The 5,223-nt window shown below is 44.3% G+C and overlaps 1 long non-coding RNA gene across 1 annotated transcript; it reads left to right on the top strand.

The window, feature by feature from the left end:
* Positions 1-723: 723 nt before the first annotated feature.
* On the top strand, positions 724-2,615 carry LOC111538713. The gene is made up of 3 exons (XR_002730436.1): positions 724-862; positions 1,884-1,983; positions 2,591-2,615. It is a non-coding gene; the product is annotated as an uncharacterized LOC111538713 (long non-coding RNA).
* Positions 2,616-5,223: the final 2,608 nt, after the last annotated feature.

Below are 5,223 nucleotides of genomic sequence, written 5' to 3'. Positions count from 1 at the left end.
GGACAAATTTGGGTCTAGTGAAGAGTTTGAGAGAAGTTTGCAGAACAGATGGATCAGAACATGGGGGCCCAAGGCCCTTTGTACAGAGTGTTGGGGCTGGTAGCTGAGTCATGAAAAGGCATAGGTGGTGAGATGGGAAAGAAACTCTTTATTTTTATCATATTAATATAATAATATTAATATTTTAATATTATAGAAATAATGTTCTTATTTTTACCTATCTTGCCCCTCCCTGCCCCATCTTTATACTGTGGATTTAATTGCAAAATGTGGCATCTATTAATGTAAGAACCACAATAATATCTTGCACAGATTCCATTCCCATTGATCATCTGCAATGGTCTCCATGGAAGCCCTGAGGTAAGCAGGGCTGGGGTGCTGACCTTGATCCACAGCAGCTGAGGATTCTGAGAAGGAAGTTAGGGGGCTTGCCCAAGGCTCTGCAGGAAGCAAATGATAGACAAGTGTTCAAAGGGAAGTGCTCTGACTCCTAGTTCAATACTGCCTATTTCTTCTTTAAAAAGGTTTAAAAAGGTGAGTACAGGTGTGGATGCCCCCCTCCCCCCACCCCTCACCTCCTGCTTTATGAGCTCTCTGCAACTGGCACCAGGTACCCACCCTAACTCACCTCACCCTCTTTCTTGTTCTGCCCCCAAGTCTCAGTCTGTGATTTTGAAGCTGTTGTGTTGCCTCCATTCCAGAAAGCTTGGCCAACCAGCCCCAACATAGCAATCTTGGTTGAGTCTTCCTCAAGGAGAGACACTTCCCCCCATGTTCTGATCGGCAGAGTGGTGGATGCTTCTTTTCTGCAGGCACGATGGACAGAAATGTAGGATACTTGATGAGCACCCCTTGATAAAAGGTAAAATATGTTGGCTGGGTCTACTTTGAATAAGTGTTTCCTAGTGATTCAGAAAAGCAGTGGAGGCTGGAATGCAAACATTTAAAGTGTGAGCCATAAGTCAGTTCCGATAGAAGAGACAGAGACTTAAGGTCATGCGCCAGCATTTAATGTAAAGATTAAATGTTCAGACAACATTGCATTAGCTGCTGGTAACAGAGGAAGGGAAAGAAACAAAACAAGACAGTGAGGGTGGAAAAAGGATCTACTTTAGAGTAGTAAAAACAGGTTTGAATTGAGGTTCTGCTGCATACCAGATATGCCATACAACTCACCTTACCCTGCTCAGGCAGGTTCATCCTTATTTTATAAATAATTGTTATGAAGATTGATTCATTCACCCCACCAATATATTTTCTATTATGTGCTAGCTCTGCTTCAGGAAGTGGGCAACAAAGACAAAGAATCCCTTTTAAGGAGCTTGCATTCTCAGGAGAAAGTAGAAAGACTAAAGAATTAAACAAGAAACTATCAGACATTGATGGGATAGAACATTTGAAGATTGATGTGATAAGGAATGCCTGGGAAGAGGCTGGGTATGTTAGGTCAGGAAAGGCTTCTCTGAAGAGTCAACAATCGAGAAGCTTCTACCCATGCCAAAATCTATGGAGGAAGTTTTTTGGCAGAGTCAACAGCAAATTCAAAGGCCCTGGGGCTCCACAGTGAGAGGGTGGATGTGCAGGAGCAGGGCACTGGGGCAATGAGGCCAAAGCAAAGGGCTTGGACTTGATTCCAAGTGGAGTGAGGGCTAGTGGAGGGCTTTGACCAGGACTGTAGCCTGATCTGATTTGCATTTTTAAAAAGGTGTGTGTGGGGAACAGATCAGAAGGGGCTGAAGCCAGATGCCAGACTGGAAGGCAACACTGCAACCAAGCCACTTGAGATTTCAGTACCCCAGAATTTTTAGCGATTGAAATAATGAAAATATAGCCTCAAAGCTTATGTTTAATCATGAAGCCACATTATTCCCTTTGAAATATAGATTGAAGAAGCTGTCTTTACCCTAAGCTTCTCTGTGTGGTGATGAGACAAAATCAACTCCTTGGAAGTCTGTTACGCCAAATATCAAGTTCCAGCCCAAGGTGAGGTTTGAGGGGAGTGGGTGGGCAAGTGGTGGGTAGCTGGAAAAACACTTGAGGAGTTGTAGGCAGTTTTGACCTGACTTTATTCTCTCTCTGGGCACAAGCTGTATGTACAGCATCAGTAGGGTAGTTATGCCTTTTACAGACAATAGTGGCTCTGAGCCAAGCACGAGCTTATGTGAGTGGTTAATGTACCTCATGTGGCGTGGTTACATCATGTGTGGGGTTGTGGGCCTGTGTGCCAAACCCGCTGAGTCATGCTGCTCTCGGAAGGCCACCTGGGCCTACTCCTGACCAAAGTGAAGCCATTTTCCTTACAAGGTCCAACTCCCAAAGCTTAGAAATGATTGGAAACACAGGCTGCCTTGGGGCTTACTCCCATGGATCAGGTCAGAGCCAGAATCTACCTCACTAGGTGAGTCACCCAGGGACAACAGGTTCATCTGAAGAAGGCAGGCAGGGCTCACTAGCTCCCAGAGCTCATCAGGGGATTGGCACCTGCAGCCTGAGTGTTTATATTTGAATTACGTTTGATAGCATGTTGAATTGGTGACTAATTGCAGCATTCCCAAACAAGGTACTTTAATTACAGCTTCTTTAATTCCAGTGAGAGCTCCACTTGGAAAACAGAGTGATGAGGAGGATTCAGATCTGCTTACTCTGATCCGTAAGTGTGAGTTGAAAAATGAATGACCGGGAAAGTCTGTGGCTTACTCAGTGAGCTCCTGAAAAGACAGTGCTTTGTAACTCTGCTAGAGATGCCTCCCAAGGGAAGGGGCCAATTGACAATCGTTGCAGCCTCGTTCTTGAAAGTTGGTGACCAGTGCACATGTGGGTGTGCTGGAAGGTCAATGCTGGCTCAGTCTCAGCCTCCTCTCCTTCTAGCTGGGAACAGTTGTTCAGATGTCACATGTATCTCTGGAGGGACTTGCTCAGTGAGCTGAAAAAACAGACTCACTAATTGTGCTGTCCTCTGTTGTAAATCATGGACTGATCTCCTTCACCTCTTGAGCTGCAAAATTCAATTCAGAGCTTTGAATAGGCTTCTGATAGAGTCTTCCTAGTTTTAACAGATCCTTTGACAGGTTTTCTGTATTTATTTAACGGGACTCTTGTCCCCTTGCTGCTAGGCTACACATGTGGCCCAGAAAACTGGGTCAGTTTCACAGGTCAAGTTTAAATGTTGCCAAATAGCTTATTTAAATCACTTTTAAGTCTTTTTATTAGATAAATGTGGGCAGGCCATGAATTTTAGCCACATTATGATTTTCCATAGTGGCCTTAAGACTGGGAATCAGTTGTTTTTATATTTCCATAGAAGACAATCAGTCTTTCCATAGCCCTGGGTCTTGTCTTCTCTCTCTTTAAATGCAATATTTTCTCCAAAGCAGAATGGCTTTGGAGTGCTCTTGGGACTTTTCTACCTGTCATTCTGATTATAATAACAATGATAAGAAAGCCTTACCTGCAGTATCTGACACTTTCATGTAAGTGATCTCACTCGATCCTTACAGCCAGCTCTGAAAGGAAGACAAGGTAGCTATTGATACTCCTATATCCTCTCTGAGCCCAGAGGAATGATATCACGGCCACGTTTTCCAGTAGAGATGAGGTCTGCATTATCTGATGCCATCCTCTGCTGCTTTTCTGTGATGCCTGTCAACAAGCCTTGTTTTGCCAATATTACATGGTTTCTTAGTAGCCCTCAGTGTGTGCCTCATGTCAATGTCCAGAGCAGCCCTCCAGGTGATTCTCGGTGTGTATATTGGGTTAGCACCTAGACCAAGTCAAACAGGCAAATGTCCATGAAGTGCCAATGTGTACATAAGCTCTATGAGGCATTTATGGCACAGATAAGTGCTGAAAGAGTGAAGCCGAGTCGAAAGTAAACTACCTATGGTTTTAGATTCCAGACAGACCTAATTCAAATCACACTCTTCCTGAGTCTTTGAATAAGTTACATACACATTCAGAACGTCATGATTAAATGTGATAATATAAAATGACCAGCACTTTGAAAGAGTTACATTAATAGTGGTAGTGTTTTGTCACATCGTCTCTATGATCTTTACAACACTCCTTATGAAGTAGGTACTATACTTACCCCGATTTTATAGACTGATAAACTGAGGCACATATAGATTGGTAAGCTTAGGTTATTGGCCAACAGTTACTGCTGCATTTTGCACTCAGGTCTTTCTGGTTCCAAACACAGCTATTGTTCTTAAAATGAGATGACCCCAAGAAAGTGCCTGATGCCCCTTATCTGCTTTCTGTGTACCTGCCCAGTGCCTGGATAGCTAGAGACAGAGAAACAACTAAGTAAACAAAAGGGCCACTACCAAGGGGTGGAGACAGCCCATCCCCAAATGAGCCACCAACCCCTGGGTTAATGTTATTTTACATGCTTTTTTATTAGCCTTAATAACCACCACTTTGTTGTGCCCTTGAGTACCCAGAAGGACTATTGCAGTGACTGGAAAACACTAAAAGCTCCTCTTACCAGCTTCCCTCTGGCCGATTACTGATGGGGATTGTGAATCTGCCTCTTCCTCTCTGTGCTGAAGCTGCTGTGCTAGACTGAAAAGTCCTACTTGCTCCTGCTCATTTCCTACCATGGCAGGGAGGCTGCCCCTGCTGCTGTGCAGGCTGCACCTTGATTCGGAGCCGAGTAGGGCACTATGCATGGGAAGGGGTGGAAAAGATCACCCCACAGGCTCTGAAGCAATCCTTTAATGCCTTGCTATTCAAACTGTAGTCTGTGGACCAGCAGCATAGACCATGGAGGCTTACTAAAAATGCAGGATCTCAGGTCCCTCTAGAACTACTGACTTAGATGCTGCCTGTTAACAAGATTCCTTCCTGGTATGATTCCTGTATCCATGAAAGCTTGGGAAGCATTGAGGAACATTGCTCTAACACTGGAGATACCCCGTACACTTGCGTGGGAGCTTTGGAGAACTTCAAATGCCACATGGGGAAAATCTGACTCTAAAAATAATGAAGTAGGAATAGTGAATATCAACAAGTATTCCCTCTTTAATGCTTCGTAATCTACCAAGTGCTTTGGTGGATGTAGGGCTGGTTCTCTAAGTGCAGTTCCAATCTATCCCACCTCTATTTGTCTGGATAACTTCTTTTCTGGAGGGCAAGTTGAGGGGACAAGGTCTGGCTTTGTCCCCCAGGCTAGAGTGCAGTGGCACAATCATAGTTCAGTACAGACTAGAACTGGGCTCGAGT

Source organism: Piliocolobus tephrosceles, chromosome 9, assembly GCF_002776525.5.
Source record: "Piliocolobus tephrosceles isolate RC106 chromosome 9, ASM277652v3, whole genome shotgun sequence".
Lineage (NCBI taxonomy): Eukaryota > Metazoa > Chordata > Mammalia > Primates > Cercopithecidae > Piliocolobus > Piliocolobus tephrosceles.
This window is presented reverse-complemented; position numbering and strand designations above follow the sequence as displayed.